The sequence below is a fragment of the Chinchilla lanigera genome, unplaced genomic scaffold (assembly GCF_000276665.1).
Source record: "Chinchilla lanigera isolate Chin_1 unplaced genomic scaffold, ChiLan1.0 scaffold00005, whole genome shotgun sequence".
NCBI lineage: Eukaryota > Metazoa > Chordata > Mammalia > Rodentia > Chinchillidae > Chinchilla > Chinchilla lanigera.
In genome coordinates this window covers 17,334,203-17,352,838 of record NW_004955406.1, presented here as the reverse complement: position 1 = coordinate 17,352,838, position 18,636 = coordinate 17,334,203, and positions in this window count along the sequence as shown.

The window sequence follows — 18,636 nt, the reverse complement described above, 5'->3', positions numbered from 1 at the left end:
CAAGACAGCCTCTTATCCTTGGAAGTGGCTTAAAAAGTCTTTGTCAGCTCAGATGTCCCCATTTTTAGCTTCAGAAAGCAGCCATACCTTCATTCCCAGGATGTCGCCTTTAGGTTAAAACCATTGATCAAACTTCAGCATCAGTTTATTCCACACTCAAGAAAACCACGTCCATTTCTCCACTGTCACTTTCATATTGACCTAAAAGATTTCTCCCTGCTTTGCTTAGCTCCTTCTGGTCTCTGCTTTTAGGTTTACCAATCTGTGGATTTCTTGTCCTGCCTACTGCGAAGGTCTGCATGGGTGGGTCTGATTAATTTCCAGCCTCTTAGCTGTACATTCAAAATCTCATTGTCAATAATATTGGTGATATTTTCAATTCTATCTATATGACTCTTCGTGTATCTCTTTCATTTGGTTTTAATCTCTAGGTGAGGAAGAAAGAAGTGTTATTTATTAGTCCTCTAAAACTCCATCAACTATGTTCATTTGGATGTATAAATTTCTGTTGCCTTTATATGAGGCCAGACTCCCTTCTTTATAGTTATGCCTGACATAGTAAAAGTAAAGAGTCACCAGAGAGGAAATCTTCCTTGGTTTTATCCCTTCCCTTAATCAGATTTAAAATTTCTTCCAGAAAACACAGAACAAAAAGGTAAAAGGCCCATTTCTTCTTGTAGAACTGGCTGTGAAAAACTATTTGCCCTTGCAAAAGAGGGTCAGCGTTTCATGATGGGTTATTTTTAGAATTGATGGAAACAAACAACTTTTGATGGAGCTCTATTGCTCCTCTAGATTTCAAGCCCAAAGGGCAGGACTGTGTTGTTCATTTGCTGCGGGATGAGTTTCAGTTTTTATTTATTTCCTTGTTGGGTCTTAGGTGTGGTCATTGGAGAATCTAAAGTGAGGTGTTATGCAGAAAAATCGAAAGATCTGCATCCCTGTAGGCCAGTGTCACAGCTGAACTCTGGGTGAAGCCTCTTGTCTCCCTTCCAAATTTAGGAGAGAGAACTCGGGAAACGTGTCATTTGGGGCTGAGGAGGACAGGGTCCTCACTGAGGATGGACAGAGACCTCCCCATGCTGAGATGTGTCACGTAGCCGCAGGGTGTCCATGCATATCAAGCTCTACTAAAACCGGTGGGTTCTGACCTGGGTGCTCTGCAGCTGGTTCTCTAGGCTCCCCACAAGTCCACAGTACAGAAAGTCTCTATTGCCTCTTTCAGAGTGAGTCACACATGCTTTCATCAGATCCATCCTGGTGTCTGTAGAATAGCTACTTTGTTCAGGAAATAAAGATAAATTAGATATGAAGGTACAGGGAAACACTGGGTGGTTAAATCACTCTGTTTCCAGAATCCTCTTGACTATAATCTATCCCATCCGGATATCAGGGCCTTGCTTGTCCTCAAGAAACAAATTCCATCATGGCTTTGGAAATTACATTGGAATTCTCAGAACACTAGAGAGCATCTTTGCCCTGTATGTATGCGTGTGTGTGTGTGTGTGTGTGTGTGTGTGTGTGTGTGTGTGTTGGTGTGGTTGGTGGGGGCGGGTACTGGCCTCCCAGAGAAGAGGACTGATTTGAAATGATATGCAGTATGATCTGAACCAATTTTAACCTGGGCCTGGTGTTTCATCCAAGTTTATTCCTTGACTTGGTGGGCTTGGCAATCTTTTTTTGCCTAATCTGATCTAATTTCCCTTTGGACTCTTTCTGTCTCTGCACTTTTGATTTCCTTGCCTCTTTGATTCCTCTGGTTTTTGGAGTTGGGTTTAAATCTCATTGTTTCCTGGATTCTGTTTTCCTCCTCTGGAGCTTACCTCCGGTAAGAAGTATCCTCTGTGCACCCGTGTCCTAGACCAGGCCCTTGGCTGGAGACCTAGTTTGGGGCCAGTCGTGCCCTCTCTGGATGGTAGCATTCAGATGCTTTGATGTCCAATGTGACAGAACCTGGGAGCTGACTCAGGGGAGCTTTTCCTGAATAACTAGTCATCCCTTCTCAGTAGCAGGCCTGGATCTAAGGGGCCATCATCACAAAAGGATCACATTCATATAAATAATATAAAAATAGCAAAATGCCCAAAGTACCACATTTTGAGTGGGTTTAGTGCTAATGGATTTTACATACACCACGGTGTCCTCAGCATTTTTTCAGTTTTTATGAAGCCCACATACACTTATCAAAGCAAAGTTAGTTTTACTTTTATTTTGAGAATGGAACAATGAGCTGCAAAACAGGATGAGCAGAAAAAGAAGTGAGACTGTCAAATAAGTTGGAGACAAGTTCTGCAAGATTCCTTTCTGTCCTCCTGTCCTTGTGTATATGCATGCAAAAATTAGGCCAGAAGAGGCTTAAACAGGGAAAAGGATTTTAATAGTAGAGAAGACTTGCCTGTTGATGTTTAATATTCTCCCTCCTCAAATACTAAAACCAGACCCATTGGTCTAGAAGTTTAATTCCTGTTTCTAGGACACAGAAAGAAATCCAGAGTTTTATAGTTATAAGGAAATTAGACTCAAAAATGCTCATTTTATACACGAGGTGACTAAGGACCAAATTGGTGAGCTGAGCTGGCCAAGGCTGTGTGGTCAGTTGGCAGCAGGTGTGGAGCCAGACAGGTGTGGAACCAGCCAGTCGCCTGAATGGCCAGCCTCTCTGTCCACTTAGCCTTCATACCTGAGGGAGGGGAAGGAGGCCAGAGGAGTGGGAGAGGTGAGGTCTTAACGTTCCTGCTCTTAGGCTGATCCTGAGGAGGTTACTGGGTAGAAGTTGAGAGAGGGGAATGCTGGGAATTCATACAGTATGGCCTGGTGCTTTTAAATGTCAAGCTGAGGTCAGCTTGTTGAGAAAAATGTAGAATTCATAGGTAGGTGTTCATTAGATTCCTCTAAATTTTGCAATATGAGGTGTGTAACTTATGTGTTTAGAATAGTATCCAAAAATCCTCCAAGAAGCAGTTATGAAATATTTTGTTTTACTGGCAATGAGACAAAAAATAATTGGGCATTAAATCAAAGAAATGGGGAAAAAGGAGCTGCAAATCAAGGGAAATGGTAGAAAATTAGGTCTTAGTGGAGAGAAATGTGTACATATGAACTGCCTGATGTTTCAGGGAAAGAAATATGGTCCTGTAAATCTCCCTTTTAACTCTTTAAACTCAAATTGTGTTTGTCTGACTTCCGGTGTCTGGAGAGATGGACCCTTAGGATAGGGGAAGAACTGGCTTCTTCCCATCTTGTATTGTCAGAAATGGGGTGTGATGATTTAGCCATGGTTGTTGTTTTAAGCAGTGGTCTGAGATCCGTGCTGGGACCATATTCTTAGGACTGGTATAATGTCCTGCTTTTTCCTCTTGCTGACTGGGCGAAGGAGCACTTCAGTTTGATGTCAGCTTAGACCAAGGTCGGAGAGGACAAGGAACCCTTCTCTGGAGGGCATTAGGGCCCTACTGCTGTGCCACCTGGCTTCATTAAATCACATTGAAAACATGCCTTATTATCTGTCTACTAGATACATAATTCCTATAAATTATAAATTAAAAATAAATAATAAACACCTTTTTAATTGCCTATCCTCTTTTTCTCTTGTCAATTAAAGTGAACTTGCAAAGCTGCTTAACACAAAAAAGCTACACAGACATCAACTCTTGTTAGATGTGGTACAAGCCGTTACACTGATTTTCCCATAGCTGCGAGGATTAATCACAGATAATCATCACAAAAGGATCACACTCATATAAATAATATAAAAATAGCAAAATGCCCAAAGTAGAACTACTGAGAATGAAGAAAACCACTTAAAAATGAATAGCTGTGAGTTACCACTGAGGGAGCGAGGGGGAGGGAAAGCTGAATAGACCTTGCTTTTGAAAGAGTCCAGATCCTCTCTCTCTGTTTAGCAGTTTTGGATCAGAGAATTACCCAAGTGACTGGTGCTAGATGTAGATGGGCTTTTAATCCCTTGTCCTGTGTATGTTGTTGGAAACGGCCTCTCACTCAGTCTGCCTAGGTGTGAATTAGGTCATGAAGTCTTAGTGGAGATAGGGGCGTGCACAGTTTTCCAGATTGGTGCTTGGAGAAATGGCTTCAAGTTTCAAGTGAGAGTTTGGGGTGGACTCAAAGAACCTTTTTGGTGAAGGTAGGGATCTGTTGACTGAAGGGACATGACTCTATTTGTCCAGAAATCTTTCAAATGAAAATCAGTTCTTTCAAATGACTTAGGCTGGATCTGGGCTTGTGGGAGGGACATGATGACATCTTTGGCTTCCTTTTGTCCTGGGTTCTGCTATGACTTATGTCACTCTGGGGGCATATGGCAACACTTAGATCAAAGTCACAAAAATGATCATTATTGAAACAGCTGTGCAATACTGCCTGTGAGTGGTAAGCTGTGGGTAGGGTATGACAACTATCCCTGTGGTCATGTGTGATGTGACAGTTGGGACAAAAGGAAGATAAGCTTAGTGGACCTGCTGGCAGAGAGAGCAGGTACGGTGGGATAGCCTGGCTCACTGCTCACAGCGGGGCTCCAACCTGGTGACCAAGGCTTGGACAATCTCTAGTGCTAAGAAATAGCATGAGACCTGACAGGTAAGGGCTGCACTCTACCCTGCCAGATATTCCCGTGAAACTCCAGGGAAAGGCTTCATTTCTCCTTATCTTATAGCTGAAAGCCTGTCTTGCTGAAAGCCTTGGACAGGGAACCCATTACCTGCTCCATCCTTGAATTTACCTGGCCTGGAAAGACGGAGACTCTCAATTTGCACCACATACAGGATTATTCTTCTGGTTCCTTTATGAATGGCATGCACAAGGAGCAAGGGTATGCAGTAGAGGCTGAGGCAAGAAAAAATGTATCTTTCCACCATGACTTCACAGAAAGGGTGGAATGTAGGGCCAAGGGTGCGATATATGTGGAGAAAAAAGTATAGGCCCCATTGTGCCATCTTAGAACCAGGTGCATGTTAGCAAGATGGGCAGGCTAAAGCTCACAGGAGCTGATCTGAATATTGCTCTATCAGTGTTTGAGGCCATCATTTCTATCTCCCCTGTGTGGAGTAAAATAAAATGGAGTTAAGGTGAGATCTCAGCAGGCTAAATATATTGAGGTCTGAAATATTTGTCTCCAGATCATTGATGGGAATTGCACTTCTACCGAGACTGAATTGACTCAGCATTTGAGTTGAAAGGGCTGTCGAATCAGCATCTTCCACTGACACTTAAAAGTTAAAATTTAAAAAGGCGGCCGCTTTGCTCCTGCATCCTGTTCCTCTGCCCTTGTAAGATGGCCTTCTCGCCCATGGGTGAGGAGTTCTGTGTGCAGCCCATGCTGGGGGTTCCCCGCTGTGCGCTGGGGCTGAGCCCTGGGCTAACTCACAAAGAGCCGTGTGATCGCTCTCTGCCCCAGGAAGCCGAGACAGGCCATCTCCAGCTATTCTGTGTCTTGCTTTCCGTTTTAACCTTCAGGTAGTTCTTCTCTTCCGCCTTCAAATCTGGTTTGTTGTGCTCTGGAGCTGTGTGGCTGTCAGTCCTGAAGACAGCACGATGAGGCGTCTGTGGGCTAATGAACAGCTGCAGGAAGATAATTAATGCTTCCACCTTCCTTACAGCCTTTACCACCTCACCAAGACACAGCCCGCAACATCTGTGCTTCCCAGCAGCCGAGCTGTAAAACACTCCTTCCTGCTCTTCACAAAACAACTGGCAGATGGGCCAGCACCCACATTAAGGGCAAAATTTACAAATCGCTACAAAAGATGAGCTGCATGATTCCTAAGTCACAGATGCTGAGTCCTCCCATGAGAGTGGACCTTGGAGAAGTAGGCCCCAGTGTGCTGTGGTTGGGGAGGTAAGGGACAGTGGGGACAGGAGGAGCAGTGAGGGAACCGCTTAGTCTTTTTTCTGGGACAGTTGTTGAACCTGAAGGCATTTGGATTAGCTCAGACCTACTTTGTCAATTAGCAGAGGGGAGGGCAAGGTAATCTCAGATTTATTAGTTTCTCGTCCAGGAGCAATACATAAAAGAATAAATGGAACAGCAGAGGGCACCCCTTACAACATTGGCTGTCAGCAGTGTCCTTTCTAGTACACATCAGTTACGTAGCAGCTTGTTCTCACATTCCCTCATGGCCCATCTTCAGCTACAAATTTAATATTTACCAAGTACCTTCTTTGTGCCAGAAATAGTTCTAGGTGCTTTTGGTAATTTTGCCTAGGAAAGGAGTCTTGGTCTGTTTTCTGTTACTATAACAAAATACCTGAAACTCCATGATTTATAAAGAATAGAGATCTATTTTGGTTCATGGTGCTGGAGACTGGGAAGTCCAAAAGCATGGTGCCAACATCTGCTTGGCTTCTGGTATAGGTTTCATGTTGCAGCAGCTCATGACAAAAAGTGGAATGACAAGTGGGCACCTGAGGAAGAGATTTGACAGAAAGCCTGAATTTATAACAATCTACTCTCATGTTAATTACCCCAGTGCCATAGGAATGAAGATGTACCCCTTAACAAAGGCATTAAATCCTCTTTTTATTATTTATTATTATTTATATATTTGTTAGAAAATGTTTGTGATACGTAATGAACACTTCCATCATAAGGAGCTGGTGTATACACACATTGCATCTTAATCCTTTTTACTTCCCCTTCTCTCCCTCCTCCCTTCCTCCATTCATATATTCCCTTTTCATATCCAAAATAAATTTTGAAAAATCTATCTGCTTTTTTTTTTGTGGTACTGGGCCCTCAAACCAGGGCTTTGTGCATGCTAGCAAGCATTCCATCACTGGGCTACCTCCGTACCCCCAGCGTTAATCGCTTTTAACAACCTAATAACCTTTGGAGGGTTTCACTTCTTAACATTGTCACTACAGGCAATGAACTTTCACCCAGGAATTTCAGAGGGGACAAACTATTTTCCAACCATAGCAAAAGGTATGATGAAAATTACTTTGATACTATTAATTTTTTCTGGTTTATGAATGCTAATTTATATTACAAGACTTTGAGCTCACTTGCGTTTTCAAGAACCTAGCCTCATTTAAGTCTTTTCCATGCCCCCTACTATCCAGATATTTCTGGGTATTCCCAGGGGATGTCTCAACAGTGATCAAGAATGGTTCTTTCATCTGTATCCTCCGGGTCCAGCCTCCTGATGGAGTCTTCCCCATAAGGAAGGTACTCATTCCTGCTTTCCTGGCTAGGGAGTTACCTTCTGATGCTTCCACCTGCAAAGTCTCCTGACATTACTATGCAAATAAAGTGTTTCAGGGTTGTACTTTGTCCTCTTTCCTTGATTATCACAAACGTTCCTGTGAAAATAGCTCCTTCATTTCTGCTCACCACCCCTGCCTGTATTTGGCAAAGCACAATTGGAAATTTTGCATGTGGAATCCTCTCTATTTTCTTTCTTTCTTTATTGAGCTATTGCTGTATCCTTAGCTCACTTTTTCTGCAGGACACCATCTCCTCATGTAAATTACTCTCCATGTAACTAAATATCTGGCATGTATGGTGGGGTGTCACAGGCTCCACACAGGCCCTTTTGGCCTTAGCCAAGATCACCCAGCATCAAGTAATTAAACTAATGTCAATTCTCAAATTGCCTTGCCCAGGGGATGTTTACTGGTGTTATGCAGAGAATAATGTGTCATTATGCAAATGTGGTCCAAATAAGTTTGAATCAGAGCAGGAAAAGACTTTTTCACCAATCAAGAAAATACTCTTATACCAAACAGTCTGTTAAACCTCCCTTCCCTGGAGGAATATTGAGCTTCCTATGACATCTACTAGTCAGAGAAACTGGAGACATTGAGCTCAGGATGAGGACATAGTGCTGTAGCGACACTAGCACCATAGTTAGCATTTTGCATAGCTGAGAGGGCAGCATCTTTCTAGAAATTTGAGAATCAGTTATTAAACCTCACCTTTCTTTTAGCACCAACCCATACGGGCAGAATAACATGCGATCTGCAAAAGAAAGTTCTGGCAGGCCCAGGGGGAGTTCATCATTAGTTCTTCAGAGAAGAGGCACAGCTCAGAGGATCACCAGAGTCCACTGCCCCTCTAGAATGTGTCTTTGGCTCTCACTAAATTCCTTTATTAACATCTATAAATTCTGCATTTAAAAACTCTCTAAATACTGCAAAAACTTGGGCACCTGTCCTTCCAACTCACAGAATTTAACCTCTAAGCTCTATAGCTGCTAAAACCATTACTTGTTAAAGAGGTTTACTTATTTCTGAATGTACCAACTGGTCTACCCTCATTAACTAACTACTTTCTCCCTTCATCTATGGATTCTGTTCAACTTGAGCCTGGCAAAAGGGCTCTTCATGGTAATCAACCTAGGGGAAATGAAAGGAAAGGGAAGCCTTGGCCTAAAGTCACACACAGTCTAGTGGGGAAATTGACAAGTAGGTGCACAGGGACTGCTCCTGTCCTACAGGAACATTTCAGAGTCTGAATGCACAGTATGAACCCACAGATGAGGCCCTAAATCCAGATTTATCAGGGTGGGTGTGGAGTGGGAACAGGCAAGTTTTCTGAACGCAAGTGACTCCAGAGATGAGTCCTGAACATGCCATAAGTGTTAATTAGGTAGAAGAGATTCTAAGAGAGAACAACTCATACAAAATTATGCAGGCTCAGGGAGTATGATGTGTCACAAGATCTGTCATTAATAGACTGGAGCTAAAAATTGTGATGTGAATGTGTCAGAGCTGGACTATGAGACTGGGCGAAGATCAGATCACAGGGGAGTTTGTAGATTAAAAACGTCATATTAAGGAGACCATAGCTTTTCCCCAAAACAATGGGGAACCTTTGATGGATGATTATGCCTGGGATCAACGAGATCATGTTCCCTTTTAGAATGCTCACTCCTGCACCAAGTTTAACACACCATTCAGTGTTAGAGCTAAAGCAGAACTCTCAGTACTGGAGATGGAAATGAGGGTCTGCATCTCCTGGTTTTTCCACAGTTTTCCAAATGGCACAGAAAAGAAGCACTGTCGCATTCATTGGCTTCTACAAATATACTCCCACACTGTCTTACAGGATTGGACTCTGGGAGGCTTTGATTGACCACTCCTCACCTTTACATGATCAGACCGACTGTAATGTGGAGAGCCTTTGAGGTGCTCATTTTTGACAAGCAGAGTGATTTAAAGTGCAGAGCTGTTTTGGTCTAGGCAGAAGACAATATGTTAACATCAACTGAAGTCACCACTATGAGTAGGAAGATCAGTTGGCTGTTACTTGGTTTAAGGCAATTTCACTGGCTGGTCAAGTAATACTGCTCTCATCCTTATAAATTTCGAGAGTTTTTATTATCTAGCACACTATTATTTGGACAGCAATAATTTTTTTTTCCACACTGTTACTTTTGAAAATTTGATGTATTTCTCCATTTTTCTACCTGCCCAGAAGATGTTTTTCTAAAGTGAAGCAGAAGAAAATTTACATTGGCTGCTGAAATGTGGACGCCTGCTATTCACAATGCAATTACCATGACAAGTATTTCTAATTGCCACTTCTCTTTCTCCAAACTCTCTTTTCCTTCAGACATTGTGAATTCCTGGTAATCGTGGGTTATTATCACACTGAGCTGCTAACCTGAGTCTTGACACTCTTCCTAGAGACCCGTGTCAGAAATAATTATAGCTGAGGAGAGGTGATTCTTTCCTCATTATTAGCAGTTGCTGGTGTTGGTATCTGGCATTGATTAACAGTTTGGAACAACATATTCCTTGGACCCCCCATACAAGCGTAGTTTCTTATGTGCCTTGGAGGACAGCACATTTTGTTCTTCATTCCTTTGTCTCCCTTTTCCTCCTTTGGGTCTGTCCATGTGTTTTGAGAAGGTTCCTTCCATGCTGCAGTGATTTATTTATTTCTATCGTTATTTTTTTCTCTCTTTCATTTTTCAAACCATTTGCTGACTCTGAGAATGAAGTAGAACTCACTTCTTGGATGAATTGGATGCTGTGTGTGATTGTGGGGGTTCTGAGAGTAGAGATGGGGCCAATTTGCACTAAGTAACCTTGCTCTTTACTAACGGAAGTAGGAGAGGACAGAAAGAGAAGAGGCTGGTGTGGTGGATTAACTAATGGTCAGTTTATAACAACCTGCTGAACTGAATCAGCATGGTGCTGGTATGGACTGAGGATTGTTGCCAACAGCACAAAAGGAGAACTGGAGGAAAAGATGGTGTGCTGTTGATTCTCTTGGAGAAGATTGTCACTCTGGTTTTCCTGATATGAATTTGGCTTTTCTCATTGTTGCCAGAGCTCAGGACCTCAGTGTCCCTGCAGATGGCTGTGGTTTTCTTTTGGGGAGCTCTCTTCTTTACCTTGAGCGTCACTTCCTGGCTCCAGTGCAGATCCCTCAGCCTTGTGTCACAGATCCTTCATCCTGCTGGCACAGACCTTGGGGCCCTCCCAGTGTAGATCTTTGATACAGACTTGCATGAGACATTCTTGTGGGCTCTAGGCCTCCAGCTGGACTCATTGAGAACATTGCTGTGGGACCAGGCCCTCAGCTGGATTCTTTGGGTCTCCAGTGTGTGGACAGATCTCTTGGACTCTTATGCATTTGACTCACTGGGTGAATATTACAAAACAATTCTATAAATTATGTGTCCTGTATTACATTTTTTCCTTTTAAATCCTGACTTACACAGCTGGTTTGAACAGGAAGATGAGAAGGGTAGGGATTACAGCTTGTAGAAATGACTGCTTCCAAGGACTGTACTTTTTCTCTTTTGGAAAACCTCTAACCCTGCTCGTTACCATGGAGCCCTGGCTTGCTATGGGTTTGGGGTGGGGAGTGAGGTTTATAGCCATTGTTCTGAGAGTTCTACCTGCTCTGGATGGTGGGTATGAAGTTTTATACTCTGCTTAGTGTTTCATCAGTAAATATCAGCCCGAAAGCCTGAAATAGCTTTCTTGGTGTAGTTGTGTAAAGTCAAAAGAACCTCAGAAAATCACTATGAATATAGAGAAGCTTTTCTCAGAGTTCCAAGTCTCATTTAATTATTTATTTTTAAAATTAGTTTAGCAGGAAAGTGTCAGCAAATTAGAGACTTTCTTTCCTTGTCTGTTTATTCATTTTAAGATTCAGTTGGAAGCTAGACTCTTAACCCCAAAGTGTACTTATAGCATTCTTGTGCTTTGGTGTGGTGCTGTGTCTCAGTCAGACCCTTGTATGTCATATACTTAGATGAATGCATCTTTCCAACTCTGACTCTGGAGTCTTTGAAAAGACATTTACCCTAGAATCCCATCAGTAATCTATGTTACAGGACTGGATAGCTCCCAAAAGTCTAGAATCTCAGTGGAACAGGCTTATGTGACACAGTTTATTTGCTTCTTTATTCATCCCTTCAATAAACATATATTAAAATACTTCATCACACTGAGTGATAGTCTAGGCATTATAGTATTTATTGATAATCTTTTATGCTCCAGGAGCTTGCACATGTGTTATCAGAGTGGCTGTGTTAGGCAGAGTTATTAACATAGGCTTGAATTTAAACAGAACTGGAGCCTCAGTTCCAAGTTAGTCCCTGTGTGACTTTAGACCGGTTCTCCAAGCTTCAATACACTTCTCTGTAAACTGGGGATCAACTTGACTTCTGTCTGGCGGGATTGTTGATAGAAATAACTGACTTAATGCATATGTCACAGTGACCCTGAGAGATAGGTAGGATTGTCTCACCATTCTGAAGAGAATCCAGTATTACAGATTTTGGAGAATTTTGTCCTAGATTTTAAAACTGTAAGTCACTATACCCAATGTAGTGTTTTAGTGTGGCAGGAGCTGAGGGGCAGAGATTTTGAGGAATCAGCTCCATAGCCCATGTTCCCCGGTTCCCAGGTCAGATCTTCTTCATCCCTCACTTACCTCACAATCTTCATGGCCATCTAGAAGGAAGCTCTTTAACTGTCTGTAAATGTCTGTCCCCTCCTGACATTAGCATCAGCACGCCCTTATTTGAGGTTGATGACACAGTTTATGCTTTCCATACCATTTCTCTCTCTCTCTCTCTCTCTCTCTCTCTCTCTCTCTCTCTCTCTCTCTCCTCTCTCTCTCTGGGCTTTTTCATTAACACCTTAATCAGAAAGGAATTGTAAAGAGAAAGAAAATTTAACTCAGTCACTTTTTCTCTGTATTAGCAGCTCTTCTAAAAAGATTTGGTGGGAGGGGAAGCTGGCTTTTAACTACAGTAGGATTTTTCATTGTAGCCATGGATTTAAGTTAACTGGGCTGTTTCTTGCTGTTATCATGCATAAATTTGTCAGTTGTCTGAACGTCCAGAGGCTTGTAGCCCCAGAGAACCCCTCTCCCTCTCTCTAGTTGCCAGAGCCCCTCTGGCTGTCCACCCTCTCCACTTTGCCACCCCTCCTATGGACAATGACCCTTCACTAAGGTTCCTCATTTCACGTCGGAGGTAGAGAGGATACTCCCCCAGATCACCGAGCCCATGGCCATGTTTGTTAAGGCAATCACACTGCATGTGTGAGAGGAGCCCTGGATTTATGCAAATTGGCAGCCCTGAGCTGACTTGAGCTGGAAAATTACAAAGCTGAAAATCAAAACATGCGGGCATTTTCTTTCATTTGTGTTATATTTTAAAACCTACTTCTCTAGTTTTACCACAGTCTCCTTGGAGAGTGCAAGCTTTCCCTCTGCCCGAGCTCCTTGGGGTGTCTTAGCTGCTCATTATTTCAACTGCATTCAGCCATGGCTGGGCTGCTGTGGCCAGAGGTGGCCTCCCAGCCAACCTACTGTTAACCCTGTTAAGTGAGCTTCCTTCTGTTGGCTTTTGATCTTGGGGTGTCTGCAGAATACAGTTCTGAAATCATGGTGCTATTTCATTCCTCAACTCCTCTGCCCAGCTTATCAGAGACCTTGGACAGATCCTTTTGTCTGTTGTTTTCCCAGGGCTTTCTCACATGGCCGGACTTCTAGTAATCAAGTAACAGCTGAATTGGGATGGTGCATATGATAGTAGATAGCCACTTGGGAAGTGGGGATGCACCTCTGCTGAATGGCTTCAATTCTGGTTTTTTTTTTTTTTTTTTTTAATCTGTAAAAACATAGAGCCTGTTCTACATGACATTTGGAGTCCTTTGGGGTATTAACATCATAATTCTGCAAATACTTGTTTTGGGAGTTTCTCTTCAGGTTCATAGAACCCCATGACTAGGTAATGCCAAGACAATAGGTGATAGGTGGGTAGTCTAATCACTTCATTAATCATGATTTCAAATTCTGTATCTCATTTTTTCCTCTGTTAAAAATCTTAGCAATATTTTTGGAAAAAATGGATGTCATCAGAGGAAGATTTTGGAGCATTTCCCTGATAAGTAACTGTTATCGCAAACCCAAGGAAGCCCTACTAGCATTTTAAGATGTCTCTGATATAGCAAAAAGTAGCTTATTTTTTAGGGTCTTAAGGCATTGTTCCTTCTAGAATTAGGAATGCTCTTTTCATACCAGGTGCTTGGAGTTAGAAGCAATTGTTTTTGCAGTTAAAATGTTTTTAAGGAAATATTTGAAACGTTTGAATAACCTGAAAATGAAGTTTTTCATAAGTAAGGAAATCCAACTGAGGAAAAGGAAAGTGCTGGAGGAGAAAGTGTAGTAGACTAGCATTTGGGGATTATGGGTTTGAGTTCCAGCTCTTTCATAACTGGACTTTTAAACACTGTAGATCAGCTTTCTGTTGCCATCACCCACGATTCACTTGGATTGAATCCCTGGGGATTTGGATAATTAAATATGCAGGTATTAATAATAAAATAGTAAAAATAAATGTCTGAGTGATGTTGGGCACCTCGTTTAACTTCTCTGTGTCTTATTAACTCAGAAAAAGTCAGGGCTAAGCTCTGGGCGAGATGTGGACAAGTGTCCCAAGAGTCATGATGTAAGATATAATATCTCCATCTTAACGTCCCTTTGAGGCTGTCTGAAAGGGACCTTATTGTTACTACTTGTTATTCATAATGATGTGGAGAAGCACCAGGCATCCTAACTTTGAAGTAAAAGAGTGGTCAGGGAAATGCTTCCCAGAAGTGATTCCCCCTTTCCCTCCCTGTTTATTCCTATATTACTACCTACAACCTCGAACAGGTAGAATTCATCCTACTGAGAAGGCTGAGCCTTTGTTTCATTGGAAATTCTCTGCAAACAACTGGAGCCTGGAGTCTAAGGCTCTGTAGTTTTAAGGAATACTTAAGAAGCTTCTGTGAACACAATAGGCTTTGGTGGGGCACCATAGCCTGAAGGTTTTGGTTGGCAGTCCGCTGCTCTCCTGCTCTATTCTTTCCCTTTAGCGGGAAGGAAAGGAGATGAGCTGAGCAGTGGGGAGGCGCGGGGGTGCAGAGCCTGCTGGACCTCACTCTACTCAGACAACACAGACATGGAGCCTCAGGTGTGGAGGGCTGGGACCTGAAGGCTGTGCCCTCTGTGTCGGGGAAGGAGATGGAGAAGACTCTGTTGAGCAGGAAAGATCCTAGGTGAGGTGGGACCAGGTAGGAAAGAAACACACCTTCAGCTTTCCCCCTTGGGAGCATATAAGTTACTCTGCATCTCCAGAACCATAAATGGACTGAAAAAAAGAAGTTAAAAACAGGTCTTTCTTCAATTCGGGGAGACAGCCATGCTATATAATCCTAACAGATATATTTTAAACTCTGCTGGGTTTCTGATTACAAAAGTCATGCTTGTTCATGGTAGAAAATACAAAAAAAAAAAAAGCATCTAGGAGAAAGTAAAACTCACCTAGGAATCTCCTTCTCCATCATGGCAACTGTGAACTTTCTGGTGTGCATTTTCTCAGTCCACACACATGTTTCTAACAAACAGGATCATTTGGTTACTTGTCTTTAAATACTTGACAATAGATTCAGATCGTGTTTGCATATCTGCATATTTGCCTTCAACAAAATGTTTGACGTATGCTCCCCACTCTTAGCTGGTTTTCCGTGGATGCCCCTGGGAGCCCTGGGCAGAGGTTTATTCCTCTTGGTTGGAAGTTATCTTTGGTTTCTACCTCCTTCTGCATTGCCCTACACTGCAGAAGGAAGGCCTCTTCTGCCTCATGAAGGATAATGCTTCAACACTTATTTTTGACACAATCCCTTTAAGACTTTGCTTGCATTTGCCTACCATGCCCCAGCTTTCCATGTTAATGGTCCTTGTTCAGGTCCTTCCTTAGTAGACAGTCATGCAAACATCCTCACTTATCTTCTTGCCACTATTTATGCCTCAGCCAATGTTATACGGATTATTGGCATATTATAGCTGTGCTCGTGTCACTCTGCTGCTCAAAACATTTAGTGCTTTTCTACCATCCAACAGGTCAGTTCCAGGGTGGCATACAGAATCTTTTATCATTGACTTATTTTCCCACACACAAGAGGAAACTTTAACCCCTTTCTATCTTCCTACTAAATGCAGTTGATCACAATATTCTATTGACTTTACCTTTCCAGCTCCTCCTCCTCTCCAATCCCTTTGCCTTAGCTCACACCCTCTTTATTTCTTATCTGAATTACTACAAGTATCTTGTCCCAAGATTTCATGCCTTCAATCCTTGTCTTTCTATGCTGCTTTTAAGTATGACCATTGTATGTTTCCTTAAAATATTTCAGGGCCCCCTAAAGCATGTGGAAAAAATCCTAATTTCTTAGCATAATCTAAAGTCTCTTCTTGATGTAGGTCTGGCTCTTGTCCTCTTACCTCTTTGTTGTGGAGCTTGCAGCACTCTGAATGCCCTCAGTCCCCTAATGCCTCAGAAGTGCTCTCCAGTCTTGTACACGATGCCTCCTCTCCTTTTATCACTTCTCCACCTTTCTTCCCTGAGAACTTGCCCTGACCCTGGGTCAAATGCCCACCTTAAGTACTTCCACAGCTCCTTGTTCTCCTTCTTATCCTGGCTCCAATAATATCATATTATAATTGCCCTTTTGCTTGTCTGTAAAGTAAGGAGCCTGGGGTGCCTCAAGATCTGAGATAGTATTTTTTGTCTCTTACTTCCCAATGCTCACTACAGGTGTACTCAAAATTTTTGTGTATGATGAATGCATAAATATCTCAGTATTGTCTAGTAGTGTATCCAAGTTCTGGATACTGGAAGAAGGGGCCAGTGGACGCTCACCATCTCTTATTGGCTGTGCAGGCAAAAGAAGCTTCATAAATTGTTTCTTGTGTCTAACATGCAATTCCCATAATCACTCTCTCTGCCTCCTTTTCAAAGTGCCTGGGGTTATTTGTACATCCTTTTTTCTGGGTTTCTGTAGGTCTTTGTGTGTGCATCATGACTGAGGCACTGTGCTGTGCCACTGAGGGTGGATCCCAGGATGCAAATCCCTTGCCTGGGAGCCCCAGTGGAGTCATGGCTATCCCAGGGCCTCTGGCAGGGTTGATGACAATGGTGATGGAAAACACCTCTATTTGTATCAAGTTCTATCTGGGGATATAAGTGATGACTTTATTCCTTAATAGTCAAACAGCACAGTCTTCATTCAAGACAAGCTTGAGATGTCTCAGGCCCAAGTCCCTAAACACTGTGACAGTTGCCTTTTAAGTGTCCCAGTGCTTTCATTCAAGGTTCACTCCATGAAAACATGCAGATCAGGCCACACTTCTTTATAAGGCCCCTCTAGCGGCTTCCTAGAGGAAGCTAAGGTCTTTAGCATGTCTTGCCATGATCAGGCTCTACCTGCATTCCAGATTCCTTTCACTCCTTTCTCCCCTCCATTCATCCATTCCAGCCATTCTAGCCTCTTTCAGACCGGTGAGCACCCCAGTCTCTGCCTTCCCTCAATATCAAGTCCCGTGCTGTCCCCTCTGCCTGGAATCCTCTGCCCTTGAAACTTGCATGACTGATGGCCTTGTTGGCTTCCTGTCTTGGTGTGGGACACTCTGACCACCCTCTTCAGTGGGGCCTCCCCTGAGCTCTGCCATTGCATACTTTACATCTTCCCCATAGTGTTTCTCACCAACTCTAATCAGGGATTTACCTTTGATTTACCTCTTTATTGCTGCCCTTCAGTTCTAACCTCTGGCACTTACTGGCTAAATAACCTTGACCAAATTATATGGCCAACTTTCATCCTAAGGCCCTTATACAAAAATGGAAACATTGAGAGGATTAAATGCTGGTAATACGTGTAAGTGCTACAACAATGCCTAGTGTTTAGTAAATGGCCAACAAATGTTAGCTATTATCATCATTATTCATGTTCTTTGAAAGAAAGGCCCATGTATGTTTTGTTTACTTGTGCCTACCACTATTACATACATTAGCCAAACAGCTGCTTTTTCTTGAGGGGTATTACCATGTGCTAGGTATACGTGAATCACTTAATATGAATTAATTAATTTAAGCCTCCTAGCAAAGAGGTACAGAAAGATTATCCTGATTGTTCAAGGTAACGTAGCTAGTTCATCGTGTAGGCAGAATTTGAACCCATTCAGTCTGGCTTCAAAGTCCATGATCTTTGATGCTTTGCTAGTCTAAGTGAAAATGTTCACTGAATGCATAAGGGAGAGATTTCTCCTGAGCCCTCATGATTTTTCTTTCTGAAAGCATGCTCCTGTATGATAGCAGGAGCATCGCCAATTCTCTAGATCTATCATGCCTGGGTGACCTCCACCTTGCCCCACATACTCTCCTTGTAAGAAAACGTGACTTCCCTGCCCTACTGAAGACAGGAAACGAAGCCCCAGCCCCCACGGTGGCCCTGGTGCACAGGAGGCAGAGGCCCCTGCCTTTGTGCAATGGGAGCAGGTTTTAGACAAATAAACTCTGTGTGCTCCTGGCTGCAGCTGCTGCCTACAACCCTCCTGCTACAAGGGATTCACCCCGGGTTGTTTCTTCTTTTCTCTTTCTTGACAAAAGGCAAGAACTGTGTAGGGAGGAAAACCTTTACTCTGAAAAGAATTGTTAAATGCAAAGCCAGCCTTACTGTTCTAGTGATCAATTCAGAGGGCCAAGAAATCTGGTAGCTGGGGCAGGCCCTCTGCCCAAGAGGTCCAAGGCTCTGAAGCCTCAGTTTCTCTGATGTTCCTGTCCTGAGCCCGTGATTTGAGATGTGGGAGGTACTGAGAGTGATGGGGGAACAGGAGTCACTGTACATAGGTACGCATTCCCATTTCCAGAACTTGCTTTTCCTTTTTACGAACAAAATACATTGAGAGCTTGTGCGGATTTTCTTTGCGCGTCCGTCCCTGGGATGAGCCCCATGTTGGAGGTTTTGCCTGCAGTAGCTGTAAGCCTCCCCTTTCTTAAATCATTCCACTAAGTAAATCTCTATGGACCACACATGCAGGCAGTCTTTTGAAAGAATGGGTAACCCTCAGTGCCTCTCAAATGACCCTGAACAACTCTCTCGTGCAAAGAAGGATGCTCCAGAAGGAGGAGGTGGTGTGACCAAAGCACAAGATCAGGAAATTTTGTGATTAGAAAATAGTGAATGCATGCGTTTGACTGAAGACAGGATACAAGTAGTAGAATTCTCCCAGTGCTCTTTGTCTATGCTCTATCAGTTCTTTGCCTTTCTTGTCCTTGTTCTGTACTCCAGGAGGCTGGCTTCTGTGGATGGATCACACCAGCTCCCTTG